The sequence below is a fragment of the Urocitellus parryii genome, chromosome 9 (assembly GCF_045843805.1).
Source record: "Urocitellus parryii isolate mUroPar1 chromosome 9, mUroPar1.hap1, whole genome shotgun sequence".
Classification (NCBI taxonomy): Eukaryota; Metazoa; Chordata; class Mammalia; order Rodentia; family Sciuridae; genus Urocitellus; species Urocitellus parryii.
The window spans coordinates 31,340,517-31,358,365 of record NC_135539.1 but is presented as its reverse complement, the minus strand read 5'-3'; the positions used below and the strand labels follow the sequence as shown (position 1 = coordinate 31,358,365).

The window sequence follows — 17,849 nt, the reverse complement described above, 5'->3', positions numbered from 1 at the left end:
GACTAAGAAACACCAAGCTGATTGTGAAGAGAATCCAGATCTCCATGGAGAAGTGGGGGATCAGGTCTATCACAGCTTTCCATGGACAATTCTCTACACTGAATTTTCTTGTCAGCTGAAGATGAAAACCTTTAGGACTGCCCTCTGCAAGGCTGTCCCTGCAGAGCTTCCCTTCTGTGCCCAGATGTATTTGGTGAGGCCAGCCTACATTTTTATATTACGCAAGAGGAGATGGAGATAGTATGTCAGCCAGGAGTAGGGCCACCTGTGCCCCACCTGAAGTTGGAGGGGTTGAATGCCCTCAGCACCCTGGCAGTTGCAAAAGGGTCATAAACACCCCTACTCTGACTTTATCTGAATGCATGTTCTATGTAAAAACAATAAGCAGTTCTCTTAGTGTAACTATAACTATAGGTTATGCATGACCTATAATTAGAGAATCCAAGTTCCCTCCCCACATTGGTAATTGGAAAAGAAATGTACACATTCAGTCTGACCTCCTTTTAGTGCTTATTCTGTGGGAAGCCAATAAGCACCTCAATCAGTGTTTTTGGTAAGTTCAGTGGTTACAGATAACCACTTCCATTTCACCCCATTATTCTTGGTTTAAGCATATGGGCTGCTGAACAGTGGCCTGTGTACGTGGACATCTCAATACTAAATATCGGCAACCTCCTTTCTTTGCTTTGGAGCTTATCAATCAGCACGAAATATTGACGATCATAGTTTGTCACTTTTGAGTGAAAGATTTCTTCAGGAGACACTAGAAAGACACTACAGCTCCTCATTTAAAATGCAGTAAGGAAATACATCTATTTATCCATGCATTGATTCAAGGCCAAGGGGAGGTGCTGTACCAGGTAGAGTCTCCTGGCACACAGTCTCCTTACCCAGGAATAGATTTATGTGAGCAGAAGACACATAAATGGGCTCAGATAGAGCCATGCCTGTGGTATTCCTGTGGAATGTCTGAAAAAATGACACTCTGCAGAGATGTGATTAAGGATATATGTGGCAGAGATACTTACAGACAAGGAAAAGGACAGGAAAGAAAAGCTGGGAATTCAATCACCAGGCATGGTGGGATTGATAGCCCAGGAAATTCTTACATATGCCTGACTTCTCTCCTTGACTTTAATGGACTCTGTTTCATAGAGTGAACCCTGGTTCACAGAGGTTGAAACTGAGGCTCAGTGAATGCAAATAGCTTCACAACAGCTGTGGATCACAACACAATAGGGTAGATGGAGCTAACGTGAAGGGAGTTTGAAAAGTCTTCTGCTTGTCATTTCTCAGTACTTGCCATTCTCTGACAGGGTCAACATCAGACATAGCCAGATCCATGACTGCAACAGCTAATCAGTTGAGATTCGGTTCCTATCCCATAGTTATTCCCTCAGCAGCTCCCCTGTGGCATTTTCAGAAGTAAGAACATCTCTCCCCCTTTCTCTCTCTCTCTCTCTTTCTCTCTCTCTCTCTCTCTCTCTCTCTCTCTCTCTCTCTCTCCCCCCCATCCCTCCTTCCTTCCCTCCCTCCCTCAGCAGGGATAAAGAGGGAGGAAAATCAGGGATATACTGAAGGTATTGATGAGTAGGACCATCCTCTATGATCCCATCAGAGGGGTCCACAGAATGCATTCAAACAAGGTCAGAGTGTCATCTTATAACCACTGGCAACTTAATCCCACAGCCTTCCTTATTCTTTTTGGAAATAAATTCCCTGTGGAAATTCATATGTTTTCATTTTCCTCCAAAGCATATAATTACAAATACTGTGCCATTACCAAGTCCAATGTGACAGTTCCTCTGCCCTTGTCATCTTAAGCCCTAACCAGGGTGCTTAGACTTCACATACAATGGAATATTACTCAGCTCTAAAAAATAACAAAATCATGGCATTTTCAAGGAAATGGATGGCATTAGAGCAGATTATGCTAAGTGAAGTTAGCCAATCCCTAAAAAACAAATGCCAAATGTCTTCTCTGATGTATGAGGGGAGACTCAAAACAGAGCAGGGAGGAAGAGCATGAGAAGAAGATCACCATCAAATAGTGATGAGAGGTGGGAGGGAATGGGAGAGAAGAGGGGAATTACATGGAAGATGGAAGGAGACCCACATTGTTATACAAAAATACATATAAGAGGATGTGAAGGGAAGGGAAAAAAAGATAGAGAAAAAAATGAGTTATGGTAGAGGGGGTAGAGAGAGGTGAGGTGAGGGGAGGGGAGGGGGGATAGAAAGGAGATAGGAAGGGCAGCAGAGTACAACAGACACTAGTATGGCAGTATGTATAAATGTGGCTGTATAACCAATGTGATCCTGCAATCTGTAAATATTGGAATAATAAGAATTCGTACCCCATTTGAATCAAATGTATGATATATGATATGTTAAGATCAATGTAATGTTTGAGCAACTAATAAATTTCTGATTTTTTTAAATCAATAGCTATCATTACTTGGTAATGAAATGTAATCAGAACTATTTCCCAACTGATGCAAATAGTCTTACTCTACAGGGGATAAAAATAAGAGACATATGATATATGATATGTCAAGATCAATGTAATGTTTTGAGCAACTAATAAATTTCTGATGTGTTTTAAAAAAAGCAATAGCTATCATTACTAGGGAATGAAATGTAGTCAAATGCAAATGGTCTTACCCTACAGGGGATAATAATAAGAGACATGTTCTTTGTGCCATTTGATTCCCCAGAAGCAATGTTTTCTAACATAAAATTTTGCAAACTGACAATTTATTTGAACATATACAGGAAGCACCCAAACCACCCCTCGTCTCCCATCTACTCTTTGTTGTATTGAAGCATCTGCCTGTACTTTTAGAGGTCTGCTCTAAGTGCTGAGATTACAAAGATGACTAAGATTCAGGTGTTCTGGCCAAAAATAATGACAAACAGATAGCTACAGCAACCATCCAAGTATAATAAATGTCTTTGTCAACATTGAATATTTGAGTTTCTGTCTCAGTGTTCTTAATATACTATCAATGTGGAGTCTCAAATAATATTCACAGGGCATTAGGCTCAGATCCCATCACTGGATTCAGAGTATTGTAAGGATCTCCATGAATCTGATATTATACCTTACATTGTTAGCCCAAGTTTCTCCTCTTATGGGAAACCTGTCCTGATTTCCATTGTTTAAGTATTTGCTCTCATTGCAGGGAGGCAGTGTTGTGCTGAAATGATTTGAGTGTTAGATTCAATTTTCACAATTTCTAATCTTGACTGTGAAAAAAAGAGAGTGATTTTTTAAATGCAAACAAGATTTTTTTCTAACTCTGTTCTCAATTGCCTACACTTCTCAGTAGGGGCACACTTGATTAGGTCTATTTGGGAAACCAGGTGGTATTTAGCTTTGATTGCTGAAGAAGGGGAACAACCAAGTCTTGTAGGCCTCATGATTGGATGTTGTAGGGAAAGTGGCAGGTCCCATGGCATTCTCTCTTGGCATTGGAGGAGGTGTGTTCCTTACCTCAGTGACACTATGAATTGGCTCGGCTGCATGCCTGCTGTGTTTGGGACATGCAACAGCACTGCATATAAAGGTCAGAATTATTGCTCTCATGGAGTTTAACATGTAACAGGAAAAAGATGCTAATCCTACAAGCACACAACAAATATTGAATTAGAAATAGAACTACTATATGATTCAGCATCCCACTTCTGGATATTTATCTAGATGAAATATGTGTCATAGAGGCATGTGTACTCCCATGTTTATTGCAATATTATTCATGATAACCAAGTATAAAAATCAACTTTAGTGTCCATGAATTAATGAATGGATAAAAGGAAAGGTGGAATGTATACAAGAGATAACACTATTCAGCCTTAAAAATGATGAATTTCTATCATTTGGGACAGCATGGATGTGACTGAATGGCATCATTTCTTTACAAAATATCCTGCCTCAAATTCTTCATTTTAGTAATAAAATACAGATTTATAGAGAAATTGGTAGTGAGGCATATGGTCATTACTGTAACTAAACTGAAAAAGTGGAAGCATTTTTAGAATTGCAAAATGCCCATAGGTTGGGAGAGTTGGGAAACAGCCAGATGAAAACATACATGGAATTTTAGAAAAAAGAGGAGGAAATAGTATCAGTATCGAGGGGAAATCATTTCAGGAATCCAGACACCATAGACACAAAGCTATCACTCACACACCTGACCATGGGAATAAATCTATATTCTTATAAGTCTAAATCTTTCAACTACATGTTCTTAGTCAGAGAAAGTAAGTGAGGTGACTGAGACTGGCAGCCGGCTGGAAGATGTCACAATTCCAACAATGTCAGCAAGGATGACATGTATCCAATAGCTTTTTGCAACACTATCTCACTAGCAAAATTCTGGTTGAATATTAAACAACAACCTCAGGTGACCACAAAAACCTCAGAAAGTGTAGACAATAACCAGTTCAGGTAGGGTAAGAATGGGAATTTGTATCACCCAGGAACATGCTGTTAGGCATTGCTTTAGAGCCTGTCACTAAAAGTCAAGATTTCATTAACAATTTGTCACAGATGATATATATCAAAGTGAGTCCTGAAAGGCAGACCTTGACTGCCACCAATCATGACATGTATCTAATGTTTTTCTACCTTGTAGATATAATCCTGGTTGACTATTATCTAACGACTTCAACTTACACATAAAACTTAGGAAGTTCATATTTTAATCACCCTAATCAGGCCCATTGAGATTGTGAAATCAGCAGACTGATTAACTGGTCACCTTACAACACACCAGTTTGGGCCCAGATTCCACTTGTCATAAAGAACAGTTGGAACTCAAATCTTATTTGCCATGGAGAAGGCCCTGTAACCCTGCAGAAGTATAAATGGTTCACACCCATTAAATTCTCTAGGGTGTTTAATCAATAAAACCCAATGGTGATGAATTATTTTAGCAACAACAAAGTCAGAAAGTTTCAGATACTTTACCAGAACGAGAGAAGGGCTGCATAGCCTCCTGTGACTAGTATAATGAAACAGATACTATTTTTTTTTTGCTAAATATTAACATGAAACCATATGAAAATATCCAGAATTTTGGTAAAAGTAAGTATATGAACAACACTAAAAAATCTATAAAATAGTTATTTTTGTTGGTAGATCTTTGCTCCTTTCTGTTATAGGTTATCAAAGCTAAAGGTTAAAATGAAGATAAGTCATGTTAAGTGAAATAATCCAGTCCCAAAACATTAAAGTTCAACGGTTTTCTCTACTAAGGGGAAGCTAATACAAAGTCAGGCAAGTAAGGAGGACATAAAAAAAAATACAAGAAAAAGAGAGAGGGAACAAAAGAAGGGAGAGGTAATTTCATCAAAAAATGGGAGTTCATAATCTGCTTGAATCAAATGTATGAAATATGATATGTCAAGAGCTTTGTAATGTTTTGAACAACTAATAAAAAATAGAGGAAAGTTCAGTAGAGTAGATGGAGGGGTTGAGGAGGAAGAAGAAGGGACATAAAAAGTGAAGAAGTGTGGAATGAATCTCACTGAACATGGAATGTGCACGCATGGGTGTGGCATAGTGGGTCCATCACATATTTCCATAGGACATTAATAAAAAAATTGTAAATGGATTTGTTATGAGATGATTAGAAAATTAAGTCAGTCTGACCCAATTTTGTTCAGACAATTCACCCTGGGCAGAATTGGCCTCCAGTTTTGCATGAGCCCATTCACATAGAAGCGGAAATTGCCACCCTTACCAACTTGATCCCTGAAAACAATGTCCATAACTGTAGAACTAATGCAAGCTTGCTTCCTGAGTATGCACAAAAAGGTGCCAATTCTGAGAACTTGGTGCTTTCCACGTTGTGAAATATGTCTTATGATTGTACTTGCCTCCCCTGCCTCCCTTCTTTGTGCTTTTTTGTGTTTTTAAGATGCCCCCCACCAGCATTCAATTCTTGGGCTGCAGATCTGGTGGCTTTGTCTTCCCTTGTCCCTGGCCAGAATAAATTATTTATCTTTACTTCAAAAAGACACAGAGTTTTATTTGGGATTTTGGAATAGTGCCTTAACATTTGGAAGCCCCAGAGAGATATTCTCTGGAGTCTAGGCTGTGCCTCTCAGCCACCTGAGACCCCAATGCCACAAACACAGAGAGAAGATCCTGGAACCACATATATCAAGCTCTGAAAAAAATGGGTGCCAATCAAGAATGTTGTATCCAGCAAAATTAAACTTTAGATTTGAAGATGAAGTAAAAACCTTCCCATGATAAACAAAAGTTAAAAGAATTTTTAGCTACAAATTTATCTCTACAAAATATCATTGCCAAAATATTCCATGAAGAGGAAATGAAAAACAACAATGAAAATCAGCAGAGGGTGGTAGTACCCTAAAGAAAATCAAGTCAAGTTAAATAACCAAAATAAACAAATATGGCTGGGAATACTATGTCTCAATAGTAACCCTGAATTTTAATGGCTTAAACTCACCAATCAAAAGACATAGGCTAGGACACTATATTTTAAAAAACAACAATATGCTGCCTACAGGAGACTCATCTGATAGGAAAAAACATACACAGACTGAAGGTGAAAGGTTGGGAAAAATCATACCACTCACATGGGCTGCAGAAGCAAGCAGGGGTGTGCATCCTCATATTAAGTAAAGTAGACTTCAAGCCAAAGTTAATCAAAAGGGATAAAGATGGACATTACCTTCTGCTGAAGGGAACCATACACCAAGACATAACAATCATAAATATATATGCTCCAAACAATGGTGCATCTATGTTCATCAAACAAACTCTTCTCAAGTTCAAATTGAACACAACACAATAATTTGGGGGGATTTTATCATACATCTCTCAGCACTGGATATATCTTCCAAACAAAAACTGAATAAGGAAACTCTAGAACTCAATAATATAATCAATAGCAGATTTAACTTACATAAATAGAATATTTCAACATGCATCAAACAGGTACACTTTCTTCTCAGCAACACATGGATCCTTCTCCAAAATAGACCATGTAATATGTCACAAAGCAACTCTTAGCAAATACAAAAAGTAGAGATACAATCATGCATCCTATCATATCATAATGAAATGAAATTGGAAATCAACAACAAAATAAAAAATGAAAATTTTTCCATCACTTTGAGACTAAACAATATGCTACTGAGTGAACAATAGGTTGCAGAAGACATCAAGGAGGAGATTAAAAAATTCTTAGAGGTAAATGAGAACATAGACAAAACATCAAAATCCAGGACACTATGAAAGCAGTACTAAGAGGAAGGTTCACTGCATAAAGTTCATTCCTTAAAAGAAGAAAAAGCTAACAATAAATGACCTCACATTACATCTCAAATCCCTTGAAAAACAGGAACAAATCAGCAGCAAAAGCAGTAGAAGGCAAGAAATAATTAAAATTAGAGTTGAAATCAATGAAATCAAAATGAAAGAAACAATTGAAAATAATTGACAAACATAAAGTTTGTTCTTTGAAAAAATGAAAAAAATTGACAGGCCCTTAGCTATGCTAATGAAGAGAAGTAGAGAGAAAACTCAAATTACCAGCATTCATGATGAAAAAGATAATATCACAACAGACACTACAGAAATACAGAGGATAATTAGAAATTATTTTGAAAACTTATACTCCATTGAAATAGAAGATATTGAAGGCATTGATAAATTCCTTTTTTTAAAAATTGTTTTTAGTTGTCAATGGATGTTTTTATTTATTTGTATGTGGTGCTGAGAATCGAACCCTGTGCTTCAGGCATGCTAGGCAAGCACTCTACCACTGAGCTACAACCCCAATTCTGATAAATTTCTTAAGTCATACAATTTTCACAATTGAATTGGGAAGATATACACAATTTAAACACATCACTATCAAGTGATAAAATAGAAGAAGCCATCAGAGTTTATCAACCAAGAAAAGCACAGGAGCAGATGGATACACAGCTGAGTTTTACAAGACATTTAAAGAAGAACTAATACCAATACTCTTCAATTTATTTCAGGAAATAGAAAAAAAGTTAGAATTTTTAAGACAAAAATTTCACCTATTGTATCAGTCATCCACCTCATGCTTTGACTGCTTTGTCACTGAGGTTTATTTTAAAATGGACAGGATTTTATTTTCCTCATATCCCTCTGTCTCTTCATAACTTGGGGATGGGGAACAAGATTATCTTTTCCCATCCTAGGCTGAGTAATCCATCTGTCTTTGAGCATACACCCACCATAGGAACAAAGTAATTCGGACTTCAGGACCTGTGCCATAAGAATGGCTATCTCCCAAATTAACAGGTGAATCGAACCTCTCACAGGGAACACCTGGAACGGATTATGTCTTTAAAAACCCTCTGTTGTTGGGTTGAGTCAGAGCACTTGCCTAGCATATAAGAGGCACTGCATTCAGTTCTTAGCACCACATAAAAATAAACACATAAAATAAAGACATTCTGACCATCTACCACTACAAAAAACAATAACCAAAAGCAAACAAACAAAAAACCCGCCAAACCCTCTGTTCTTCCTGATGGGCAGAATCACAGCCTCTGGGACAGGAGTCCCCTGTGCTTCTCCTTCCCCAGTAGAATAATAAAACTTTCTCCTTTTCTCAAAACCATTCCTTTTATTGAATTGACACCAGGGACAAGACTGAGCTTTCAGTAACACTATTGTTGCTTGAGGTACATTTTGTGTGTGTGTTGGGCACAGTGATACACATCTGTAATCCCAGGGGCTCTGGAGGATAAGGCAGGAGGATCATGTGTTTGAAGGTTTAAATGCAGATTCAGCAATTTAGCAAGGCTGTAAGCAACATAGTGAGAGCTTGTCTCAAAATAAAAAAAATAAAATGTGCTGGGGATGTGGCTGGATGTTTAATCAACCTTAGGTTCAATCACTGCTAGTAAAAAAAAAACCAAAATTGGTGTGTGTGTGTGTGTGTGTGTGTGTGTGTGTGTGTACGCATGCATTTGTGTTTGTGGGCAAATATGTGTTTGCGTGCATGTGTATGATGCCCTTTACCCTGTACTCCTAGTTGAGAAACCAGTTTAGAATTTTAAAGCTAGGACATCCTTGGCAGATGTCTTCTTCAAGGTCAAGTCCATTCTGCTGTCTTTGTGTTTCATCCTTTCCTCAGGAGTTCTTGGTTGCTGGCTGGACTGGAGGGTCTGGGGGACTCTCAGTGATATGCAAGATAAAGAGAATAATGTGGAGGTGGCATGTTTATAAAAATACAAGAGAATCATAGAGGTAGGGAGAGGCAGGTGATCCTTGGGGTCCTGTGATTTGAAGGATATTTACTGAGCCCCTTCTACAGTCAGATGAGGAATTAGAGCTAAGCATACCCAAGTTCTCACACAACCAACCCCTCAAGTCCTGTGTATTCTGCTTTCATAACTTACAAAGTAGGAGGGAGTTAAGGGATAAAGGAAATATCATGATATGGTTTGACACTGGAATGTTCCCAAAGGCTCAAGGGTTAACAGTTTGGTTCCCAATGCAGCAATGTGCAGAAGTGGAGATTTTGGGTAGGTGATTTGATCATGAGCTTCCCTAATCTCATCTGTGAATGATCCATAGATGGGTTCACAATTTTATGGCATTATCAGAAGGTGTGGAGAGGACAGTGCCAAGGGCCTAGTTGGAGTTAGGTCACTGGGTGCATATCCTGGAAGAACTTATCAAATCCCTGGCCCCTACCTTGCCCTCCTTATGCTTCCCAGTCATCATGAGGGGAGCAACTTTGTGTCATGGTGCACTTGTGCCATGGCAATCTGCCTCACCACAGCCCAGAATCAATGGATCCAAGTGATTATGGACTGAAATCTCTTAAATTGTGAGTCCAAATATATCTTTCCTTCTTTATTTAATATTTCTCAGTTATTTTTTTCTCTTGTGGCTTTAAATTTTTATTTGTGCATTGTAATTAGTTGAGTGATTTTTATTGTGTTATATTCATATATGCACATAGCATACATTGTCTATTTCATTCTAAAATCCCTCCCTTTGCTCTCCCTTTTCCTCCACCATTTCCATTTCTCTACTGGTCCCTCTTCTGTTTACCTGAGTTCCCCTTTTTTTCCTTGTTTCTCTCTAGCTTCCACGTATTATAAAATACATAAAACCTTTGACTTTCTGAATCTGGCTTATCTTACTTTGTATGATGTTCTCTGTTATGGTTTGGGTGTGTAGTTTTCCCCAAATGTTGAGGTGTGAGATAATGCAAGAAGGTATGGAGGAGAAATGATTGGGTTTTATAGCATAGCCTTAACCTAATCAGTGAATTAGTCCCTGATTGCATTAACTGAGTGGGAACAGTAGGAATATGGAGTGGGACTGGAGGAAGTGATTCATTGGGGGCATGGCTTTGGGTATATATTTGTATCTGGCAAGTGAAGACCTCTCTCTTTCTCTCTCTCTTTCTTCTCTCTCTCTCTCTCTCTCTCTCTCTCTCTCTCTCTCTCTCTCTCTCTCTCTTTCTGATGACTTTTCCCTATGTTGCCTGGCTTTCCTTGAATTCAGGGCTCAAGGAATCTTTGAAAAGATGGGACTACAGATGTCTGCCACCCTGCCTAGTTAGAGCATGTCTTCTTTGATTGCCCTTTGCAGAACAAGAATCTTTGCATAAGTTGGGGCCCAGCACTGGATGCGTTTTTCATCTCAAGGAATGGGTAACCCATTCTTGTTGGTACAAATCCCAACCAGTCCAACCAGGATCAGAGCTATGAAAGACAGGGGTAAAATCACATTAGCCCTGGTTATTTAATCATAATAGCCAAATACATTATTTGAAGGAAGATGAAATTATATTAGTTCCATATAGGTTTTATATACAGAAAATATAAAAAAGATTTTGTGTTATGGTAAAATTGTTACTGACAGCCTAACCCTGGGAGCTACCTTGATCCTAGCTGACTGGATTTAGTTGCCTTCCCACATGATAAATAGAGAATAGATGGTAAAATGTGTATTGAACTTGATGCAGTTCGATCAGCCCAAGAGGAAGCAGTTAGATTTCTACTCCTTACCTATCCCACAGACACAATTATAATTTACAGAAACAAAAGCTAGGTGATAGACATGTGTATATTTGGTTGATCTGAAGAGGGAGCAATCTGGAAAAAAAGGAAGGAAATACAAAGATGCAGATTTAGTTAGTCTGTGTTGTCCCAGAAGGAAGGAAATTTTCATTTCCATTTTCTTTGGTGACTGTCAGGGTGGGAGGTGGAAGCTCCATGGCCCTTCAACTCCTACTCTCAGCATGAGGAAGTCATTCCCAATTTCAGAAGGGGTGCCTTCAAATTCAGTCTGTTTGAAGCCTGTTAATTGTCAATATTTATCAAATGACACTGTAATCTCTCCTTGTTTGAATGCATGCCAGAGATGTTGGAAGGGTTTCGTGAAGGGTGAGTATCAGTTGGTGCAGAGTAAGAAGAAAGAGAGAAGGAAGCACACAAGACTTGAATGTCTTCTCATTCTGTTATGTTTTGAGAACTTGGAGACTTTGTTACCTAATCCTCCATTTCTCAGGCTAATCAGACAAAGAATTTGACTCAGACTTGAGATAATGAACTGGTATAATTTTCAAACACTCAGACATGGCATCACTTGCATCAGGAATCTGTTGAGAATCTCACAAGTGACAATTGTTCTTACAACCCTCCTCTTCCCAGCTCCCAAGGTCTGCTCTCCACCCACAACCACCCATTTACCAAAAAGCAGGAAGCCACCTGCTCAGACACCTCTTGGCCTAATGAAAAATCTGGGATTATCTTTTTGGAGTTCTGGGTGCTTTATGTGCTCTCTGTAGTGATATCTGCAATGAGATTGGTGGGTAGAGATTTGTGGTTCATCTGGCCATGCAGGATACTGTTTTCTTCTTCCTTTCACACCCATTGGTCATGGACATGCATTATTTCCAGAGACAGAGGCTATTTTTTGCTCAAAAATCTACGTGGTGGCTATTTCAGGGATCTCTTACTGGCTGCACAGGAAGTAGCATGGATTGACATTACTCAGTGCATCCATCAGTGTCATGTTGTTCATCCCAATTTTTTTAATGGACTTCTAGCCATCAGGGTACTGGCACACAGCCTGAATGTGCTGGAAAGGTGGCTGTGGCCCAAACAAGCCAAATCATCTTTCTGTATTAATAAACCAGGAAGATGAAGTGGTCACCAGAGACTCCCAGGGAAAGAACTTGCAGAGACTCAGCAATCTTACCTGACTCAATGACCAAACGTCCCAGATACCAGCTCTTTGTAAAGAACTCTGCTAGGGACTAGGGGCATAATAGTGGATAGTACACAAATCCTTATCCAGAGAAGTTCACATTCTGGAAAGTTAAACAAAAGTGGAATCCAATTATGTTGTAGGACATTTAAGAGAACAACAATAAGAGAAATGTGTTCCAGGGATACTAGAAGTTGTCCAGGGGAGGATGTGGCTCCGTGTGGAGAGGTGGTGTTGAAAGCCTTTACCAGATGAAATTTTGACTGAGCTGGGTTTGAAGGATGATTAAGAGTCTTCTGGGCTTTGGCTGGAGCTGAGTGGTAGAGTGCTTGCGTAGCATGTGTAAGACCCTGTGTTTGATTCTCAGCACTGCATAGAAATAAATAAATAAATGTCATCAACAACTAAAAAATATTTTTTAAAAAAGTCTTCTATGGGGCATGAGGGCATTGAAAGCAGAGGAAAGTTCATGAGTAATTATTTAGATATAATTTTTTGGGTGGAATTCAAGGATTTTGTAATGAAAACACTCATGGAGACAAAAACTGAGTAGAGGACATTTAGTTCTAATGTTTCACTTGAGTTTCTGATAAGAAGCAATTACCTTTGGGCATAATGATTACATTGATTGAAGTTTTTAAAAATATTTATTTTTTAATTGTAGGTGGACATAATATCTTTATTTCATTTTTATGTGGTGCTGAAGTTTGAACCCAGTGCTTCACATATGCTAGGTGAGCAATCTATCACTGAGCCACAACCCCAGCCCCATCGAAGTTTTTATAGATAATTTTTTATAAAATCTGAGCTCAAAGATCAAAATAGGCATGTCTCTATATCACACTTCCAACTGCCAAGGTGGAGGGGGCACATGGCTTCTGGAATAATGGGTGGAGCACCAATAGTTTTTTCTATTGGTTGAACACCCAGACCCACCTCCTTTCCCAGCATGTAAATATGCCAGTTTGACGGCATTGAATCACAGCTGCTCACAGAAGGAAAGCTTGGCACTTATAGATCACATATCTGGAAGGACAGTAGTGATGGACCTGATCCCAAACTATTCCATGGAAACCTGGGTTCTCTTGGGAATAATCCTGGTGCTCCTCTACTCCTCTATCTGTGAGTAACTGTCCCAGTTTTTCTCCTATTGAAACATCCCATTTCTGTGACTAGGAGGTTTAGTGATATGATTTGATCTGGAGGATGAACTTCGGAGTGAGTCTCAGTTTGAACCTAGATTAATCAACCAGAAGAGTTCAGTAGATGCAGATTACAAACAACTGGACACCTTTGGAAAAGTGATGCACCCTTTGTAAACTTTCAGAATTCTGGGGGTAAAGAGTGGTCTTTCTGTGTCATTGTTTATCTTTTGTGTTCTATGTGCACTAGAAGAGACGTATAGGAGGCTTGTCTCCTGTGGAACAGGTGGTTCTTGCTCCTCCTCCCACATCCCAGCACCATTTGTAAAATGCATGAAGTGCAGCTCAGGTGCTACCACAGGAACAGACTCAGTTCTTCCCTCAGATATCTTCCCTTTCTCTGGAATAGCCCTCCTCCAAAAACTCAAATGCTCCACCCTGCAATATGCAACTACTGCTGAATGATGAAAATATTGAGCAAAGACCTTGGAGAAATTTGGAAGTTTTATGCCTTAAGTTAGCATCAGTGTAGAGATTTGTTTCTCCCTTGATTTGAAATCTAATGACAGCTTCAAGAGACAGAAGTTTCCAAGCTCTTTTTGTATTTTAAATATTTGCTTATGAAATTCCAGTACAGGAGCATGAATAAAACCATCTAGTAGAAGAATTCCTTTAAATAGTGGGATTCCTGGGCTGTGGTTATGGCTCAGTGGTAGAGAGCTCATCTGGCATGTGTGAGGCACTGGGTTCAATCCTCAACACCACATAAAAATAAATAAATAAATAAATAAATAAATAAATAAATAAATAAATAAATAAAGGTATTGTGTCCACCTACAACTATAAAAATATTTTTAAAAATGGAGGGATTCCTGGTTTCATGGAGCATGGGAAGAGAGCAGTTATTTCTCACTGAGGGTAGAAGACATTGCCCCAAGGAGACCTTTGACTTCTATCTTAAATCCACTTTTACAAGAGTAGGTATTCATAATGATGTGAAAATAGAAAATATAAACCTGGTTGTAACAATTGAAGTAAAGGGTAATATTCAGGCTTTTGTTGCATCTATTTTCCCTCGAGTGGCATTGTAAAATTAATGAAAATGTTTTAATTTTATTCTGTTCAATAGTACAATTTCTTTGAGGTAATTTCCTCATGTTCATTCTGAAGGTCAAAATAGGACCCTTGGATTTTGTATTTGTGAAAAACAACCTGTTTAAAAATGGCCTCATTTTTTTGAACAATTGAAGGAATATTAATCTAATACATACAACCATGACGTAGATTGCACATGTCTTTAAATATAGCTGCCCAGCAGGTTATTCTTACTCAACAGTTTCCCATATACCAGTGTTCTTAATCTCTTACAGCAGATGAGTAAGGGAGAATGTGGACCAGGGATGCAATAAAAGGCATCCATATAGGAGTTACGAAAAAGTGGGAGAATACTCCTGTTTGATCAGTTAAGAAGTCCCAGAGTGGGGACGGTCCCCACTGGAGGCCACTAGAGGGGCCAACATGATGGCATCAAGTCAACTTCCTAAATTGACAGCAGTGAGTGAAGTGACCTAGAACAAATCTAGTCTGAATGGCTCAGGAATTTTCAAACTCATGTTTGGGGACTTATATCAGATATTCACTATAGCATTGGGAGCCTAATGATGGAACTCAACAATAATCAGCTGCTTTGAGCTAACTATTATGACTTTTGTGGTCTCTCAGGGAATGTGAGAGAGGAGATGATGAGCATATGTAATTAGAGCCATTGGAGTTTGTTTTGTTTTTTGTTTTTGTTATTTAGGGCCTACATGTTACCTGCCTGGCTTCACTGTTCCCATTCTTGATCAGTGACTCGTGAGCCACTATATACACACAGTCACAATCCCTTGACCTGGATTTCTCTTCCACTTTATAGATATGGGACCTATTCACATGGATATCTTAAGAAGCTGGGAATTCCAGGGCCAACACCTCTGCCTTTTTTGGGAACTCTTCTTAATTATCGCTGGGTGAGTGTCATTTGAGCTCCCTGTTTTGCCTCTTTTGGTTGCAAACACCTGCTTAGTTACATCAGTAGAAATTTAGCTCCCTGAGAGAAGTTTTGAGATTTTAAGCTTCAGAAACTGTGTGAGGGCCCCATCCAAAGCACAGTCAGGTTTACTCTGGGGCTCTCTTTACAACTCCTCATAGTGTCAGGTTCACTTCTGTTGATGAGCTCAGGACTCTGGCACATCAACAATGTAAGCTGTGGACTTTAAGTTCAGACTATGATCATTCTCACAGAGTTTTTCTGTTTTTCTCAGTGCAGATTCTGGGAAAGTACACTCATATCTCTGGAATGCTTTATTTGTACAGTTAAAATATTACAAATGAAACTTAGCATGAGGAAGATTAATTGCTTAGCTTTTATGATGAAAACTCACAGCCAGTGTCTAACTATCTGTGTCTTATTTTTTTTATTTATTTTTATTTTTTTTATTGGTCGTTCATAACATTACATAGTTCTTAATACATCATATTACACGGTTTGATTCAAGTGGTTTATGAACTCCCGCTTTTACCCCGTATACAGATTGCTGTATCACATCAGTTACCCTTCCATTGATTGACGTATTGCCTTTCTAGTGTCTGATGTATTCTGCTGTCTGTCCTATTCTCTACTATCCCCCCTCCCCTCTCCTCCCCTCCCCTCCCCTTTTCTCTCTCTACCCCTTCTACTGTAAATCATTTCTTCCATTTGTATTAACTTGTCTTACCCCTCCTTTCCTCTTATATGACATTTTGTATAACCCTGAGGATCGCCTTCCATTTCCATGCAATTTCCCTTCTCACTCCCTTTCCCTCCCACCTCTCATCCCTGTTTAATGTAAATCTTCTTCTCAAGCTCTTCGTCCCTACCCTGTCCTTGTTTACTCCCCTTATATCAAAGGAGTCATTTGGTATTTGTTTTTTAAAGATTGACTAGCTTCACTTAGCATAATCTGCTCTAATGCCATCCATTTCCCTCCAAATTCTATGATTTTGTCATTTTTTAATGCAGAATAATACTCCATAGTATATAAATGCCACATTTTTTTTATCCATTCATCTATTGAAGGGCATCTAGGCTGGTTCACAGTCTTGCTATCGTGAATTGAGCTGCTATGAACATCGATGTAGCAGTGTCCCTGTAGCATGCTCTTGTTAGGGCTTTAGGGAATAGACCGAGAAGGGGAATAGCTGGGTCAAATGGTGGTTCCATTCCCAGATTTCCGAGAAATCTCCATTCTGCTTTCCAGATTGACTGCACCAATTTGCAGTCCCACCAGCAATGAACAAGAGTGCCTTTTTCCCCGCATCCTCTCCAGCACTTATTGTTGTTTGACTTCCTAATGGCTGCCAGTCTTACTGGAGTGAGATGGTATCTTAGGGTAGTTTTGATTTGCATTTCTCTGACTGCTAGCAATGGTGAGCATTTTTTCATGTACTTGTTGATTGATTGCATGTCCTCCTCTGAGAAGTGTCAGTTCAGGTCCTTGGCCCATTTATTGATTGGGTTATTTGTTATCTTATTGTCTAATTTTTTGAGTTCTTTGTATATTCTGGTTATTAGGGCTCTATCTGAAGTGTGTGGAGTAAAGATTTGTTCCCAGGATGTAGGCTCCCTGTTTATCTCTCTTATTGTTTCTTTTGCTGAGAAAAAACTTTTTAGTTTGAGTAAGTCCCATTTGTTGATTCTATTTGTTACCTCTTGTGCTATGGGTGTCCTATTGAGGAATTTGGAGCCCGATCCCACAGCGTGTAGATCATAACCAACTTTTTCTTCTATCAGATGCCATGTCTCTGATTTAATATCAAGCTCCTTGATCCATTTTGAGTTAACTTTTGTGCACGGCGAGAGATATGGATTCAGATTCATTTTGGTGCAAATGGATTTCCAGTTTTCCCAGCACCATTTGTTGAAGATGCTATCCTTCCTCCATTGCATGCTTTTAGCCCCTTTATCAAAAATAAGATAGTTGTAGTTTTGTGGATTGGTTACTGTGTCCTCTATTCTGTACCATTGGTCCACCCTCCTGTTTTGGTACCAGTACCATGCTGTTTTTGTTACTATTGCTCTGTAGTATAGTTTGAAGTCTGGTATCGCTATACCGCCTGATTCACACTTCCTGCTTAGTATTGTTTTTGCTATTCTGGGTCTTTTATTATTCCATATGAATTTCATGATTCTTTTATCAATTTCTACAAGATATGCTGTTGGGATTTTGATTGGCATTGCATTGAACTTATATAGGACTTTTGGTAATATCGCCATTTTGATGATGTTAGTTCTGCCTATCCATGAGCAGGGTATATTTTTCCATCTTCTAAGGTCTTCTTCTATGTCTTTCTTTAGGGTTCTGTAATTTTCATTGTATAAGTCTTTCACCTCTTTTGTTAGGTTGATTACCAAGTATTTTATTTTTTGGGGGGATATT

At 38.8% G+C, this 17,849-nt stretch overlaps 1 pseudogene; it reads left to right on the top strand.

The window, feature by feature from the left end:
- The first annotated feature begins 13,293 nt into the window (after positions 1-13,293).
- LOC144249035 (cytochrome P450 3A4-like) overlaps positions 13,294-17,849 on the top strand; it is a 32,395-nt pseudogene continuing 27,839 nt past the window's right edge.